This window comes from Pan paniscus, chromosome 23 (assembly GCF_029289425.2).
Source record: "Pan paniscus chromosome 23, NHGRI_mPanPan1-v2.0_pri, whole genome shotgun sequence".
Lineage (NCBI taxonomy): Eukaryota > Metazoa > Chordata > Mammalia > Primates > Hominidae > Pan > Pan paniscus.
Window position 1 is genome coordinate 31,070,718 of NC_085927.1, and position 17,811 is coordinate 31,088,528.

The window sequence follows — 17,811 nt, forward strand, 5'->3', positions numbered from 1 at the left end:
TCTCTAGGGAGCTAGTTAATGGACCTCTCTCTACTTTGAACACCAAACAAAGGAACACACCACTATCGAGGTCGCCCAAGTCCAAGAGGAGCCCAGGTCTGCCTTACAGGGAAGTTGTGCCCCAGCTCCAGTCAAGATCAAAAACCAGTTTCAATAACCCTTCGCCAAGCTGATGATGCAACCTTTCTTTCCTAATCGATGTATAGGTTTAATGTCATCCTAACAACATTTCTTAGACTTCACAAAATTCTAAGTTCACCTGGAAAAATAAATAGCCGAAAACAGCTATGGTTTTCCCCCCTTGGGAACAAAAGCAGGCATGAGGGTAGACTTGCCCTAACAGATATCAAAACAAATTGTAAAGCTACCGCAGGCATTTCAGTGTGGTACAGAACAAGAAATAGAATAGAAAGCCTAGAAACATCCTAGAAATGGTAAGAACACAATAGATGAAAAAGGAAATATCAAACATCGGTGGGAAAAAAAGAGCTATCAAACATCCCTGAAGAAGAACAAGAATATTCCACAAATAGAGCCTAGCAGAGGACTCACTATTTGAAGGAACGACTGAAAAAAAAAGTCAACCATTCTACTAACCCAAGACATATAAATTAAAACTATAGGCCGGCCGCGGTGGCTCACGCCTGTAATCCCAGCACTTTGGGAGGCCAAGGCGGGCGGATCACGAGGTCAGGAGATCGAGACCATCCTGGCTAACACGGTGACACCCCGTCTGTACTAAAAATACAAAAAATTAGCCAGGCGAGGTGGCGGGCGCTTGTAGTCCCAGCTACTCGGGAGGCTGAGGCAGGAGAATGGCGTGAACCCCGGGGGGCGGAGCCTGCAGTGAGCCGAGATCGTGCCACTGCACTCCAACCTGGGCGACAGCGAGACTCCGTCTCAAAATAAATAAATAAATAAATAAAATAAAACTATAAGAAGCTGGGTTTTCTCCTAAACAAATTAAAAATCAGTTTCAAGTGATAACCTTCAAACACAAGGTCTGATAGGTAATCACTCTCATATACTTTTGGAAGCACATAAATCACCTCAAAATTCCTGGACACGAGTTTGGCGGTATGAGCCAAAAGTTGTTTTTTTGGGGTTCTTTTGCTTTTTTGTTTTTTTGAGACTCGGAGTCTCACTCTGTTGCCCAGGCTGGAGTGTAGCCTCAAACTCCTGGGATCAAGTGATCCTCCTGCCTTCCAAAGTGCTGGGATTACAGGTAAAAGCCAACGCACCTGGCCCCAAAAATATTTTAAAATAATTATACCCTCTCAGACCAGTATTCCAGGATTCTGTTCTGGGGAAATTAGCCACGTTTGCAGACCACGTACTTATTATCTGTCTCTCTACCCATAAGTAAGTTTGTACCTGTAAGTTTGGAACCCATGCCTAGGAGCACACCTGAGACAACAGGCATTCCACGGTCCCTTGTTTCATCTGCATTTGAAAACTAATGTGGCTGGCTCATGCCTGTAATCCCAACACTTTGGGAGGCCAAGGCCGGCAGATTGCCTGAGGTCAGGACTTTGAGACCACCCTGGCCAACACGGTGAAACCCCGTCTCTACTAAAAATACAAAAATTAGCCGGATATCGCGGTGCATGCCTGTAGTCCCAATTACTCGGGAGGCTGAGACATGAGAATTGCTTGAATCTGGGAGGCTGAGGTTGCAGTGAGCTGAGATCATGCCATGACACTCCAGCCTGGGCAACAGAGGGAGACTCGGTCTCAAAAAACAACAAAAAAGATAACTAATATATGATAATATTTTTTAAGTGTCATGTATAATAATGAAAGAAAGCATATACAGGCGGTGGCTCACGCCTGTAATCCCAGCACTGGGAGGCTGAGGCAGGAGGATCACCTGAGGTCAGGAGTTTGAGACCAGCCTGGCCAACATGGTAAAACCCCGTCTCTACTAAAAATACAAAATTAGCTGGGCATGGTGGCGTATGCCTGTAATCCCAGCTACTTGGGAGGCTGAGGCAGGAGAATTGCTTGAACTCCAGAGGCGGAGGTTGCAGTGAGCTGAGATCCTGCCATTGCACTCCAGCCTGGGCAACAGAGCAAGACTCCATATCAAAAAAAAAAAAAAAAGAAGAAAAAGAAAAAAAAGAAGAAAAGCATATACAAATTTCTCACAATAGGGTTAAATAGTCCACATAATGGAATGTGGATTAGGCCAGGAGGAGTGGCTCATGCCTGTAATCCCAACACTTTGGGAGGCTGAGGCGGGCGGATCACCTGAGGTCAGGAGTTCGAGACCAGCCTGACCATTATGGAGAAACCCTGTCCCTACTAAAAATACGAAAAGTTAGCTGGGCGTGATTGCACATGCCTGTAATCCCAGCTATTCGGGAGGCTGAGGTAGGAGACTTGCTTGAACCCAGGAAGCAGAGATTGCGGTGAGCTGAGATCGCACCATTGCACTCCAGCCTGGGCAACAAAAGTGAAACTCCGTCTCAAAAAAAAAAATTAGCCAGGCATGGTGTCACATGCCTGTAGTCCCAGCCACTCAGCAGGCTGAGGCGCAGCACGAGAGTTGCTTGAACCTGGGAGGCAGAGGTTGCAGTGAGCCGAGGTGGTGCCACTGCACTCCAGCCTGGGCGACAGAGTGGGACTCCATTTTAAAAAAATAAATAGGCCAGGCGCGGTGGCTCACGCCTGTAATCCCAGCACTTTGGGAGGCCCAGGCAGGTGGATCACGAGGTGAGGAGTTCAACACCAGCCTGGCCAAGATGGTGAAACCCCGTCTCTACTAAAAATACAAAAATTAGCCAGGCATGGTGACGGGCACCTGTAATCCCAGCTATTCGGGAGGCTGAGGCAGAGAATCGCTTGAACTCAGGAGGCGGAGGTTGCAGTGAGCCCAGATCACACCACTGCACTCCAGTCTGGGCGACAGAGTGAGACTCGGTCTCAGAAAATAAATAAATTAATTAATTAATTAAATTAATAGGATGGGCACGGTGGCTCACTCCTGTAATCCCAGCACTTTGGGAGGCCGAGGCGGGTGGATCACCCAAGGTCAGAAGTTTGAGACCAGCCTGGCCAACATGGTAAAACCCCGTCTCTACTAAAAATATAAAATTAGCCAGGCATGGTGGCGTATGCCTGTAATCCCAGCTACTTGGGAGGCTGAGGCAGGAGAATTGCTTGAGCTCTAGAGGCGGAGGTTGCAGTGAGCTGAGATCCTGCCATTGCACTCCAGCCTGGGTGACAAGAGTGAAACTCCGTCTCCAATAATAATAATAATAATAATAATAATAATAAATAAGCAAATTTTTAATTAAAAAATAAAATTTTTATTTATTTATTTATTTATTTATTTATTTATTTATTTATTTATTTATTTTTTGAGACAGAGTCTCACTCTGTCATCCAGGCTGGAGTGCAGTGGCATCATCTCAGCTTGCGGCAACCTCTGCCTCCCAGGTTCAAGCAATTCTCTGCCTCAGCCTCCTGAGTAGCTGGGATTACCGGCACCCACCACCACACCGAGCTAATTTTTGTATTTTTAGTACAGACGGGGTTTCACCATCTTGGCAAGGCTGGTCTGGACCTCTTGACCTCATGATCTACCCGCGTCGGCCTCCCAAAGTGCTGGGATTACAGGCGTGAGCCACTGCGCCCAGCCAAAAATAATTTAAAAAAAAAAAAAAGAAGAAGAGGCCAGGTGCAGTGGCTCACCCCTGTAATCCCAGCACTTTGGAAGACTGAGGCAGGAGGATCACTTGAGGTCAGGAGTTCGATACCAGCCTGGCCAACATGGTGAAACCCCCATCTGTACTAAAAATACACACAAAAATATTAGCCAGGCACGGTGGCACGCCCCTGTAGTCCCAGCTACTCGGGGGACTGAGGCAGGAGGATCACTTGAACCCAGGAGGTGGAAGTTTCAGTGAACCAAAATGACACCACTGCACACTCCAGCCTGGTCAACAGAGCTAGACCCTGTCTTAAAAAAAATTGTATTTTTTATACAAAAAAATTAGCTGGGCCTGGTGGCAGATGCCTGTAGTCCCAGCTACTCAGGAGGCTGAGGCAGGAGAATGGCGTGAAAACCTGGGAGGCGGAGCTTGCAGTGAGCCAAGATCACGTCACTGCACTCCAGCCTGGGCGACAGAGCGAGATTCCGCCTCAAAAAAATTTTTTTCTTTTTAATTGTATTTTTTAAATGCATCCAAAAATATTGATATATGGAAAAGCAACTGAAGAAAATAAATCAAAAATATTTACGGAGGTTCTCTCTGGAAGTTGGGAATTTTTTTTCTACACATGTATACTTTAGCGTGTGTGTTATTTTTATTTTATGAAAGTAACATTTCTAATCGGAACAATTTTAGAGATGCTGAAGCACATTTTATTTTTATTTTATTATTTATTTTTGAGACAGAGTCTAGCTCTGTTGCCCAGGCTGGAGCACAGTGGCGTGATTATGGCCCACTGCAGCCTCCACTTCCTAGGCTCAAGTGATTCTCCCAGCTGGGACTACAGGCATGCACCACCACACCCGGCTAATTTTTTATTTTCTGTAGAGACAGGGTCTCACTATGCTGCCCAGGCTGATCTCAAACTCCCAGACTCAAGCAATTCTCCCACGTCAGCCTCCCAAAGTGCTGGGATTACAAGCATGAGACACCATGCCCGGTAATTTTTTTTTTTTTTTTTAATGCAGATGGAGTCTCGCGCTGTCACCCAGGCTGGAGTGCAGAGGCGCGATCTCCGTTCATTGTAACCTCCAGCTCCCGGGTTCAAGCGATTCTCCTGCCTCGGCCTCCCAAGTAGCTGGGATTACAAGTGAGCACCGCCACACCAAGCTAATTTTTGTAGTTTTAGTAGAGATGGGGTTTCACCATGTTGCCAGGGTTGTCTCGATCTATTGACCTCGTGATCTGCCCACCTCGGCCTCCCAAAGTGCTGGGATTACAGGCGTGGGCCACCGTGCGCAGCCCATGCCCAGCAATTTTTTAAAGTTAAATTCTCCCTCCTCCTCCACCCTAATCAGTCCTTTCTGAAGTAACATTAACAGTTTAACTCTCTTCTCTGACATCAATATGTATCTACTCACCTTACAAAAAAGATCCTACTATTTTGAAATCATAGACATTTTTCTAGTTCATTTCCATAATTCATTCTTTTTTTTTTTTTCATGTCAGACGGGTAATGTGCCTATGTCGTAACAAGATTTGAAGGTGGCGGCCGGGCGCGGTGGCTCACGCCTGTAATCCCAGCACTTTGGGAGGCCAAGGCGGGCGGATCACGAGTTCAGGAGATTGAGACCATCCTGGCTAACACAGTGAAACCCCATCTCTACTGAAAATACGAAAAAATTAGCCGGGCGTGGTGGCGGGTGCCTGCAGTCCCAGCTACTCAGGAGGCTGAGGCAGGGGAGTGGCATGAACCCGGGAGGCGGAGCTTGCAGTGAGCCAAGATCACGCCACTGCACTCCAGCCTGGGTGACGGAGCAAGACTCCCTCTCAAAAAAAAAAAAAAAAAAAAAAAAAAGATTTGAAGGTGGCACATCTTACATGGGAACGTGTGTGAACACATAATCATCATGCTTATGAACTACAAAAGGATCATAATTCATTCTTTAAGAGCTGACAAATGTTCCAGAGTGTGGAGCTTCTGTAATTTATTCACACTTCGTTAACCATGGTTGTTCAGTTTATTTACAGTGTGGTGCTTTTTGTTTTCTTTTTTCTTTGTTTTCTTTTTTTTTGAGATGGAGTCTTGCTCCTGTCACCCAGGCTAGAGTGCAATGGCACAATCTTTGCTCACTGCAACCTCCACCTCCCGGGTTCAAGCAATTCTCCTGCCTCGGCCTCCTAAGTAGCTGGGATTACAGGTATCTGCCACCATGCCTGGCTAATTTTTGTATTTTTCGTAGAGACGGGGTTTCACCATGTTGGCCAGGCTGGTCTTGAACTCCTGACCTCAAGTGATCCACCCGCCTCAGCCTCCCTAAGTGCTGGGATTACAGGTGTGAGCCACCGCACCCAGCCTACAGTGTGGTGCTATTAAAAAATATTTTTAGGCTGGGCACAGTGGCTCACACCTGTAATCCCAGCACTTTGGGAGGCCGAGGCAGGTGGATCACTTGAGGCCAGGAGTTTGAGACCAGCCTGGTGATCATGAAGAAACCCTGTCTCTACTAAAATATTAGCCAGGCATGGTGTCACATACAGATAATCCCAGCTACTCGGGAGTCTGAGGTGGGAGAATCACTTGAACTAGGGAGGCAGACGTTGCAGTGAGTTGAGATCATGCCACTGCACCCCAGGCTGGACAACAGCGCGAGACCTCGTCTTAAAGTAATTAATTAATTAATTAATAGAAATAAAATAGCAGATTTCAAAAATTTGTTCTCCCTGGCAGCGACCCAGTAAAGCTAGATCTGGGCGGAAGGTAATATGGAAATATAAAAACTACAGATTAGCAGGGATGGGAAGACCCGCCAGAAATGGGTTCATTTTGTGTCCTCATTCCCTCCGGATTCTCTGTGTGTCTAGTCCAAGATCTAACCACTATGATCTGCTTTCCTCATCCATTTGGGAATCAGGGCACCACCCCCTTGGGAGGCTTGAATGACATGAGGTTGAGCAGGCAGAGCACGGAACTCAGGCTCTGGTGAGCCCTGGTACAGTGACTATGATTGTTGTGTCATGTAGGAAGGGTCTGTTATTTTACCATTACCTGTTTTCAATAAAAACAGAAAGAAAACAAATATACAAAATACCCCCAAACAGTAAATTTCAGCTTCTTACTATGACAGCTAGATTTAGCATTTAACAGTATGCCCAAATTTGAATTTTGGATAAACAACCAATAATGCTTTAGTATAAGTATGTCCCGGCCGGGCGCAGTGGCTCACACCTGTAATCCCAGCCCTTTGGGAGGCCGAGGCGGGCGGATCACGAGGTCAGCAGATCAAGACCATCCTGGCTAACACGGTGAAACCCCGTCTCTACTAAAAATACAAAAAATTAGCCGGGCGCGGTGGCGGGCGCCTGTAGTCCCAGCTACTCGGGAGTCTGAGGCAGGAGAATGGCGTGAACCCCAGGAGGCGGAGCCTGCAGTGAGCTGAGATCGTGCCACTGCACTCCAGCCTGGGTGACAGCGAGACTCCGTCTCAAAAAAAAAAAAAAAAAAGTATGTCCCATACAATATCACTTCTCACCTTCCCATATCCCAAGCTCAAGACACCTTATATACGCCATGATTTCCCCTGCCATCTCTGGGCATTCACACCAGGGCTCCTCCTGTCCAGGCCAGCCTTCTCCCTTCTCCCACCTGTGCCTGGTGAACAACTCAGTTCAGACATCATCTCTTGTAGGAAGTCTCCTGTGATCCCAGGCTAATCACCCTGATACAGTCCTGAAATACTGCTGAGCAGTTGGCATGAGGGCAGGAAGGCTTGGTCTTGTTCACTCTTGTATCCAGCTTATACATGGCACCAAGTAGGTTCTCAATTAAAAGTCAAATGAGGGGCCAGGTGCAGTGGCTCACGCCTGTAATCCCAGCACTTTAGGAGGCCAAGGCGGGTAGATCACCTGAGGTTGGGAGTTCGAGACCAGCCTGGCCAGCATGGTGAAACCCCATCTCTACTAAAAGTACAAAAATTAGCCAGACGTGGTGGCAGGCACCTGTAATTCCAGCTACTCAGGAAGCTGAGGCAGGAGAATCACTTGAACCCGGGAGGGAGAGGTTGCAGTGAGCCAAGATTGCGCCATTGCACTCCAGCCTGGGCAACAGAGCAAGACTCCATCTCAAAAAAAAAAAAAAAGTCAAATGAAGTCGGGCACAGTGGTTCGCGCCTGTAATCCCAGCACTTTGGGAGACTGAGGCAGGAGGATCACCTGAGGTCAGGAGTTCGAGACCAGCCTGGCCAACATGTGAAATCCTGTCTCCACTAAAAATACAAAAAAAAAAAAAAAATAGCTGGGTGTGGTAATGCACGCCTGTAATCCCAGCTATTTGGGAAGCCGAGGCAGGAGAATTGCTTGAACCCAGGAGACAGAGGTAACAGTGAGGTGAGATCATGCAACTGCACTCCAGCCTGGGCTACAGAGCAAGACTCTGTCTCAAAAAAAAAAAAAAAAAGTCAAATGAGACCACTCATGGTAGCTGGCGCCTATAATCCCAGCACTCTGGGAAGCCAAGGCGGGAGGATTGCTTGAGTCCAGGAGTTTGATACCAGCCTGGGCAACACAGTGACATCTCATCTCTACAAAAAATTTTTAAAATTAGCCGGGCATGGTGGCACTCGTCTATAGTACTAGCTACTTGGGAGGCTGAGGTGGGAGGATTGCTTGAGCCCAAGAATTCGAGGTTGCAGTGAGCTATACTTGCGCCATTGTACCGTAGCTGGGCAACAGCCAGACGTGGCCTCAAAAAAAAAAAAAAAAATTAGCCGGGCATGGTGGCATGCACCTATAGTCCCAGCTACTCAGAAGCTAAGACAGGAGGATCATTTGAGCCCAGGAATTTGACGCTGCAGTAAGCCAAGGTCACACCACTGCACTCCAGCCTGGGAGACTGAGTGAGACCCTGAGTCTAAAAAAAATAATAATAATAATGAAAATGAAAGTCAAATGAATGAGGCCAGGGCTGGTGGCTCATGCCTGTAATCCTAGCACTTTGGAAGGCTGAGGTGGGTGGGTCAGCTGAGCCCTGGAGTTACAGACCAGCCTGGGCAACATGGCGAAACCCTGTCTCTACAAATACAAAAAAGAAAAAAGCCAGGCCCATGGTGGTGAGTGCTTGAAGTCCCAGCTACTCAGGAGGGTGAGGTGGGAGAATAGCTTGAGCTCAGGAGGTCAAGGCTGCAGTGAGCTGAGATTGCATCACTGCAGCCTAGCCATGATGACAGGGCAAGACCCAGTAGAAAACCAAGGTTAGAGAGGTTAAGTCACCTGCCCAAGGTCCGTAGCTAACCTCAGACTCCAGCCCCTCAGACTGACATGAGCTCAGTTCACCCTCTTAGGAACACCATCTGAAGAATGCATCCCCAGCAAGCATATTCCCTATAGCAAAGGCCAGGCCTGTGATGGGTGCCCCGCTCCTCACCACACAGCTCCCTGTCAAGTCACCACTCCTTCACCCCTAGCAGAGCCAGGCACCTTGAGCCCAAGGGAGGCCACTCATGGAACTGTCATTCAACCAACAGGTGCTGACAGCAATGATGAGGTGGGCACTGGGCTAGTGAACAGCACAGATGTGTTCCCTGGCCTCAGAAGCCCACAGACTAAGGAGAAGATGACAGAATACTCACAAGGGTGCTGGGGCTGGGCAAAAAGGTGCAGGCTGCTTTGTCTGGTCATAAGAGGGGAACTGACTTCCCTGGTCTGAGGAGCCAGGGAAGGGGCCGTGCCCTTGCCATGCCCTCTGCCTGCCATACCTTGCTGTTCTTCAGTGCCTGCTCTAAGGTCACTCCTAGTGTGGTTTTCTCTGGCTGCTCTTTTTTTTTTTGAGACAGAGTCTCGCTTTGTCACCCAGGCTGGAGTGCACTGGCACCATCTTGGCTCACAGCAACCTCCGCCTCCTGAGTTCAAGTAATTCTCCTGTCTCAGCCTCCTGAGTAGCTGGGACTACAGGTGTGTACCACTACGCCCAGCTAATTTGTGTATTTTTAGTAGAGACGGGGTTTCACCATATTGGTTGGCCAGGATGGTCTCAATCTCTTGACCTCCGGATCAACTCCCCTTGGCCTCCCAAAGTACTGGGATTACAGGCGTGAGCCACCGCGCCCGGCCACTTGTTTTTTGGAGTCTCGCTCTGTCCCCCAGGCTGGAGTGCAGTGGCGCGATTTCAGCTCACTGCCAGCTCCGCCTCCCGGGTTCATGCCATTCTCCTACCTCAGCCTCCCGAGTAGCTGGGACTACAGGCGCCCGCCACCACGCCTGGCTAATTTTTTGTATTTTTAGTAGAGACGGGGTTTCACCCTGTTAGCCAGGATGGTCTTGATCTCCTGACCTTGTGATCCGCCCGCCTCGGCCTTCCAAAGTGCTGGGATTACAGGCTTGAGCCACCACGCCTGGCCTCTTTTTCTTTTTTTTCGAGACAGCTTCTCACTCTGTCGCCCCCAGGCTGGAGTGCAATGGCGCAATCTTGGCTCATTGCAACCTCTGCCTCCTGGGTTCAAGCAATTCTCTGCCTCAGCCTCCCGAGTAGCTGAGATTACAGGCGCCCACCACCACACCCGGCTCATTTTTGTGTTTTTAGTAGAGACAGGGTTTCACCATCTTGGCCAGACTGGTCCTAAACTCCTGACTTCATGATCCACCAGCCTCGGCCTCCCAAAGCGCTGGGATTACAGGCTTGAGCCACCACACCTGGCCATGCTCTTTCTTTTTTATTTGTATTTTTATCTGTTTTTTAGAGACAGGGTCTCACTCTGTCATCCAGGCTGGAGTGCAGTGGTGCAATCATAACTCACTGCAGCCTCAAACTCACAGGCTCAAGGGATCCTCCTGCCTCAGTCTCCCAAGCAGTTGGGACTACAGGTGTGCAGCACTATGCCCAGCTATTTTTTTTTTTTTTGAGACAGAGTCTCGCTCTGTCGCCCAGGCTGGAGTGCAGTGGTGCCATCTCGGCTCACTGCAACCTCTGCCTCCCGGGTTCAAGTGATTCTCTGCCTCAACCTCCTCAGTAGCTGGATTACAGGTACCTACCACCATGCGAAGCTAATTTTTGGTTTTTTTTTTTTTTTTTTTTGAGATGGAGTCTTGCTCTGTCACCCAGGCTGGAGTGCAGTGGCGCAATCTCGGCTCACTGCAAGCTCCACCTCTCAGGTTCACGCCATTCTCCTGCCTCAGCCTCCCGAGTAGCTGGGACTACAGGTGTCCGCCACCATGCCCGGCTAATTTTTTGTATTTTTAGTAGAGACGGGGTTTCACCGTGTTAGCCAGGATGGTCTCAATCTCCTGACCTCGTGATCCGCGTGCCTTGGCCTCCCAAAGTGCTGAGATTACAGGCGTGAGCCACTGTGCTCGGCCTAATTTTTGTATTTTCAGTAGAGACACGGTTTCACCATCTTGGCCAGGCTGGTCCTGAACTCTTGACCTCATGATCCACCGGCCTCGGCTTCCCAAAGTGTTGGGGTTATAGACGTGAGCCACCGTGTCTGGCCTGGCTCCACTTTCTTAGGGAGCTTTGCTTGCCCTCTGCTTGGGGTAGTTTGTGAATTCAGTGCTCTGTCTCTCCCAGGTCCTGGGTCTCCTGCTCCTGATCAATCTGCCACGTGCCATTTGATCTCAGAGTTGTCTCCACCATTAGACTGGCAGGGTCTGTTTTCTGGGGTCTGTGTGTAGGATACAGTGGCCCCAGGATGGGTAAAGGAGGGGACCCAGTTGTTCTTCTGTGATAGGTGGAGACAAGGGCCAGCAGGGCTGTTTCTCGGTGAAACCCATGGGGAGATAGTCGAACCAGGAACCAAATCCGGCCGGGCGCGGTGGCTCACGCCTGTAATCCCAGCACTTTAGGAGGCCGAGGTGGGCGGGTCACCTGAGTTCGGGAGTTGGAGACCAGCCTGACCAATATGGTGAAACCCCATCTCTACTAAAAAAAAAATATACATATATAACACGGTGAAACCCCGTTTCTACTAAAAATACAAAAAATTAGCTGGGCGTGTTGGCGGGCGCCTGTAGTCCCAGCTACTTGGGAGGCTGAGGCAGGAGAATGGCATGAACCTGGGAGGCGGAGCTTGCAGTGAGCCGAGATCGCGCCACTGCACTCCAACCTGGGAGACACAGCGAGACTCCGTCTCAAAAAAAAAAAAAAAAAAAAATATATATATATATATATACATATATATACAAAATTAGCCTGGCGTGGTGGCACATGCCTGTAATCCCAGCTACTCAGGAGGCTGAGGCAAGAGAATCACTTGAAACTGGGAGGCAGAGGTTGCGGTGAGCCAAGATTGCACCATTGCACTCCAGCCTGGGTGACAGAGACTCAGTCTCCAAAAAAAAAGTCCAAAAATTAAATTAAAAAAAAAATGCCGAGCTCAGTGGCTCACGCCTATGATCCTACCACTTTCAGAGGCCGAGGCGGGCACAGTGGCGCGTACCTGTAATCCCAGCTACTCGGGAGGCTGAGGCAGAAGAATCACTTGAACCCGGGAGGCAGAGGTTGCAGTGTGCTGAGATCGTGCCACTACACTCCAGTGTGGTGACAAAGCGAGACTTGGTCTCAAAAAAAAAAAAAAAAGTCCTGGCTGTGCCACTAGGCCAGATGCCCTAGAACTGACTTCTATGGACCTCAGTTTTCATACCTGTGAAATGGAACTCAGAGCCATATCTGCTTCATTGGGTTGTGTGAATGTGAGGTAGTTACAGGATGGAGCAGGCAGAAGGTCAGCACAGCCTCAGTGGTTGGAGGAGTGGGGGTCAAGTGGACAGAGAGGGTACCCCAGGGCCAGAGGTAGAGGCAAGGTGAAGCAATGCTTCATTTCCCTGCTGAGGTTCCTCTCTAGCAGTTTGGAGGTGGGGCAGGAGTGGAGAAAACACATCCCCTCCTCAATCTGGGCTGAGGAACAGGGTTCTTGAGGCACCAAGAACCTCTTTGGGGCTCTGGCTTGCCTCCTGTAGTGAAAGGGATGGGTTGTGTGCAATGAACTCACACCTGTAATCCCAACACTTTGGGAGACAGAGTCAGGAGGTCCAGAACAGCCTAGGCAACATAGCAAGACCCTGTTTCTACAAAAAACTTTTAAAAAAATTAGCCAGGCGTGGTGGTGGCACCTGTAGTCCCAGCTACTTGGGAGGCTGAGGTGGGAGGATTGCTTGAGCCTGGAGAGGTTGAGGCTGAAGTGAGCTATGATAGCACCACTGTACTCCAACCTGGGCAACAGAGTGAAACCCTGTGTCTAAAATAAAAAGAGGGCCTGGCGTGGTGGCTCACGCCTGTAATCCCAGCACTTTAGGAGGCCGAGGCAGGCAGATCACTCGAGGTCAGGAGTTCGAGACCAGCCTGGCCAACATGGTGAAACTCTGTCTCTACAGAAGTACAAAAATTATTCGGGCGTGGTGGCAGGCGCCTGTAATCCCAGCTGCTTGGGAGGCTGACCTGGGAGAATCTCTCAAACCTGGGAGGCAGAGGTTGCAGTGAGCTGAGATCACACCATTGCACTGCAGCCTGGGCAACAAGAGCGAAACTCCGTCTCAAAAAATAATAATAATAATAAAATAATAATAATAATAATAATAATAAAAAGAGGATGGGAGTGGACCAAGGCCTAATGGCATGGAATTTGCAAACTCTTCTCTCCCTAGTTTTCTTTGGGGAGCCTTCCTCCATCACCAGGGCCCAGCAGGGCCTCAGATGGCAGGGGGTGGGGGGGGCTACCCATATCCCTCATGGCCAAGATGCTAGGAAGCCCCTGAGCTGGGGCAACAGCCTCTGGTCACAGTCATGAGGGAGGCTGGGTGCAGTAGCGCTTATCTCGCCTGACCTTGTGGAGACTGACCACTCCCTCCTTCTGGAAAACGTTGCCCCCTGCCCTCTCCAAGGCCTCCTCCTTCTTACATCCCCTGGTCCTGGCTAGGGCCTCAGCACCCAGTTCTACTCCTTGACCCATCACCCTGTGGTGCTTTTGCCAGGCCCCAGCCCACAGCCATCTGCCAAACACCTCCCCCTGGAGTCCCTGCGGCGTCTCTGACTCAGCAGGTCTGTGCCTGCCCCTGCTGTTCCCCCCACCCAGTGGCTCTGCAGAGCACCCTGTTGCCCAAGCCCTGAGTGCTGGCCACTCCCAGGGCCTCGCCTTCCCCCACCACCAGCACCACCAATTTGAATTCCTATCTCTCCCTCTGGCCTCCTCCCTAGACCCAGGCCCTGCCCCAGGGTGGGGGAAGGAATCCTATAGATAAGGGCATTGGTCAAAGGGACACACCTGGGTTCAGGCCCCCAGCTCTGCCCCCAACCTGCTAAATGACCACACCCCTCTCCAAATCTGAGTTATTCCCTATGTAAAAGGGGGAAATAATTAAACTAGCTGGGTATGCTGTGCTGAGCAATATGTGAGCTCAGGAAAGGTCAGTTTTCCAGGGGAACTATGGCCGCTGAGAGCCTCAGTCTAGTGCTTCTCATTCACGAGCTGGTTGGTGCCTTTCCTAAGTTGGAAATGGGTTAATCCACAAATCCCGTTGCCTGGTCCATGCCAGGTCCAGGTACCTGCATTCAGGGTGCAGGGTGGAGTAAGACAGTCTGAAGGGAGAGGTAGCAGGATGAATGAGTAATTCCTGGGTGCGTTTTGGGATTATGCCTAAGGGCTGTCCGAGCACGTGGGAGGGGTAGCTAAATCCTGTAAGGGAGGGGAGAATGGGGAAGGCTGCCTGCAGGAGGTGGTGGAGGGTGCTTTCAAAGGATACCTGGGAGTGAGCTGGCTGTAGGCACAGGGCAGCTGGAAGGCCAATTTTAGGGAAGAGGAAATTGAGGCTGAAAGTCAAAAAACAAAGGAACGGCCTGAGGTCTCTCAACGGAGAAGTGAGTGGGCCAGGGTTCACATTCAGCCCCCACTCCATTCTCAGGCTGGGCAGGAAGGTACTTTGCCCTCAGGAGGGCACCTTCGACCCAAAGCACCCTGACCAAGAGGCTGTGCACCGTGGCAACCCTAAGACTGAGGCCCAGGTCCTGGAGTTCCACCAAGGTAGGTACAACCAGCCAGGCCGTCAGTGACAGGAGGATTTACTGGGGCTTCTAGGGACCCCGTGAAAGGGCAAAAAGACGGCACAGAAGCCTGTGGATATCAGATATAGATAGTGAGGGCTAGGGCTTTATGGGGAGGGTGGATGGGCCCTGTGGGCGGGGGATGTTTAGGAGATCTTCCAAACAGAGCATTCCAGCCTGGGGGAACAACCTATTATAGACCCCACCCAGCACCGAAGACAGGGACAGGTGGGGCTGAGCCTGGAGGCTGGCAGGACCTGTGTGGCCGGCTGCGGTGTCAGCAATGCCACCATGTGTGGAACCCTCTGTGCCTAGGTTCCTGGAGCCAGCTCCACCTGGCAATGTGCTTTGTTTCACAAGACTAGAGTTGGCCCATCTTGTTCCGCCTCAGTGGAACACCTGACCTCCTGCACACCCCACCCAGCCTCCAAATTCAACTACCCCAGTAGTGAGACAGGGAGAGTAGGGTGTGACCAGAAGGTGGAATGAGATTAAAATAGGCTGCAGAGATATCTCCGAGCTTTTAAAAAGTCATTTCTTTCATATCGTGTTCTTGTGAAATCTTCTCCAGATTTTTTACAATGACTCTGAAATTGATCAGTTAGCCTCATCCTTTCAAAATCCATAGCCGCAGTGAGGGAGAGGGGGCAGGTCAGCTAGAGGTGGAGGGGGCAGATGGGCCAGAGGCGCCTGGGCAGGGGTGGATGGGGCCTGGACAGGCTTAGTGACCCTTGCACCAGAACTCTCCAGACACCGCCCCTTCGCCCACTCGTTAGGCTCCTCTGCCTTCGGGCCGGCTGGGCTGCCCATCCCCCCTCGTTCCCCTCCTGGGCAGGTCTGGACTGGACAGGTTTTGGGCCTCCAGGTCGTGCAGTCAGTCAGGGAAGGGGCCTGGTGCAGGCCACAGCCAGGCATCCACCTCCTTCCCAGCCCACCCCTACCCCCCAGCAGCCTGCCAACTTGCTAGACCTGTGCGGCCTTCCCTTCTGCTGAAAGTCTCCAGATTCTCAGGGCTCTGCACGGGGAGCCAAGCTGGGGCTTAGAACTGTGCTCCCTTGCCCCCACCCCCGACCTGTGCCCTCATCAGCTTTCTTTTTTTTTCTTTTTTCTTTTTTTTTTTGAGACACAGTCTCGCTCTGTTGCCCAGGCTGGAGTGCAGTGGTGCAATCTCAGCTCACTGCAACCTCCGCTTTCCGGGTTCAAGCAATTCTCCTGCCTCAGCCTCCTGAGTAGCTGGGAGTATAGGTGCGTGCCACCACACCCCGCTAATTTTTTGTATTTTTAGTAGAGACGGGGTTTCACCATGTTGGCCAGGATGGTCTCAATCTCCTGACTTCGTGATCCACCCGCCTCGGCCTCCCAAAGTGCCGGGATTACAGGCGTGAGCCACCGCGCCCGGCCTATTTTAAATTTTTTTTGTAGAGACAGACTCTCACCATGTTGCCTAGGCTTGTCTCGAACTCCTGGTCTCAAGTGATCCTCCCCCCTCTGCCTCCGCCGTAGCTGGGATTGCAGGCACAAGCCATGACGCCCCCCTTCTCATCAGCTGTCTGGGTCTTTCTCGGGGTCCTGACACCAGGCCAAGTGTTCTGCACGCCTGACCTGCTCAAAACAAAACCAGTTCTGCCACAGTCTGGGAAAATGAGGCTCAGAGAGGCCTTGCAGCTGTCTGTGAGCAGGCTGGCATTTGGATCCAGTGACTGGGTTCTGGAGCCCAGTGGCTCTGTGGCCCTGCCTCTCCAGCCTTATGCTTCTTTAAAACTGCCCATGGCCTCTGAAGTTGAGGATTTAGGGGAGCAGGGCTGCCAGAGGGGTGAAGAAGGAGATCTTTCTGTGGGTGGGTGTCAGAATGACCGGGCCTGACACTGGTCCCTGCTCCCCTGGAAGGACAGCCCCTCTCGGTTATGTGGGGGGTGGGCTGCCTAGGGTGCTCTGGGGAGAAGGGAGGGAGAGAATGGGGCTGGTCGGGTGGGGTGTGGATTCCAGGCCTGCTTGGTCAAAAAGATACAGTATTTCCTATTCCCCCTTACACTGGGCAGGCAGGTGTGGCCCAGGCAGCTCTGCCAGGTGTGCAGTCCCTGGAGAATGACCCTTAAGTGCACCTAGGCTGCCCCCTGGCGGCAGCATGAGGTCCTCCTCCCAGGACTTGTAACCGTCCCAGGGGGAGGAGGTCCACACCAGCTGATGGGTTGGCACCTGTCCCCAGTCCCTTTCTTCTTTCCTGTGCCACTGCTCCCAGAGTTGCCCAAAACACACGATCAGGTGCAGCGGCTTGAACGAAACCCTGTCTCTACGGAAAATACAAAAATTAGCCAGGCATGTTGGCTCATGCCTACAGTCCCAGCTACTTGGGAGGTTTAGGTGGGAGGATCAACAGCCCAGGAAGTCAAGGCCACAGTGAGCAGTGAGCTGTGGTTGCGCCACTGTACTCCACACTGTAGCCTGGGTGACAGAGTGAGACCTTGTCTTTTTTTTTTTTTTTTTTGAGACGGAGTCTCACTGTGTCATCCAGGCTGGAGTGCAGTGGCGCGATCGGCTCACTGCAAGCTCCGCCTCCCGGGTTCATGCTATTCTTCTGCCTCAGCCTCCCGAGTAGCTGGGACTACAGGCGCCCCTCAGCCTCCTGAGTAGCTGGGACTACAGGCGCCCGCCACCACGCCCAGCTAATTTTTTTGTATTTTTAGTAGAGATGGGGTTTCACCATGTTAGCCAGGATGGTCTCGATCTCCTGACCTCGTGATCTGCCCACCTTGGCCTCCCAAAGTGCTGGGATTACAGGCGTGAGCCACCACGCCCGGCCTCTTGCAGTCATTTCTGATGACACCGGAGAAGGCAGTGTCCTTTCCTTATTGTCTCTTTTTTTTTTACCTGGGTATTCTGGAAGTGTCTTTCCTCTGACAGTGTTGTTGGACGTGGGGAAACAAAAGGGTATCAAAGAGAAGGAGAGAAGGATAAAGACCACCCCTCATTCCCGCCCTCCCAGAGGGGCAGCCTGGGGAGTCTATGGAGGAGGTGACTTTGAGCCATGATGTGACCTTAGATGAGGGGCCTCTCTGAGCCTCAGAAAGCTCTTCTGCAAAATGGGGCAAATAAAGAAATGCCCTCTGTGTGCAGTGGCTCAGGCCTGTA

General features: G+C 50.8%; 1 pseudogene; it reads right to left on the reverse strand.

Annotated features, from left to right (window-relative positions):
* Positions 1-5,506: 5,506 nt before the first annotated feature.
* LOC117977529 (small nucleolar RNA U13) lies at positions 5,507-5,589 on the reverse strand (annotated as a pseudogene).
* Between the last annotated feature and the right edge of the window lie 12,222 nt (positions 5,590-17,811).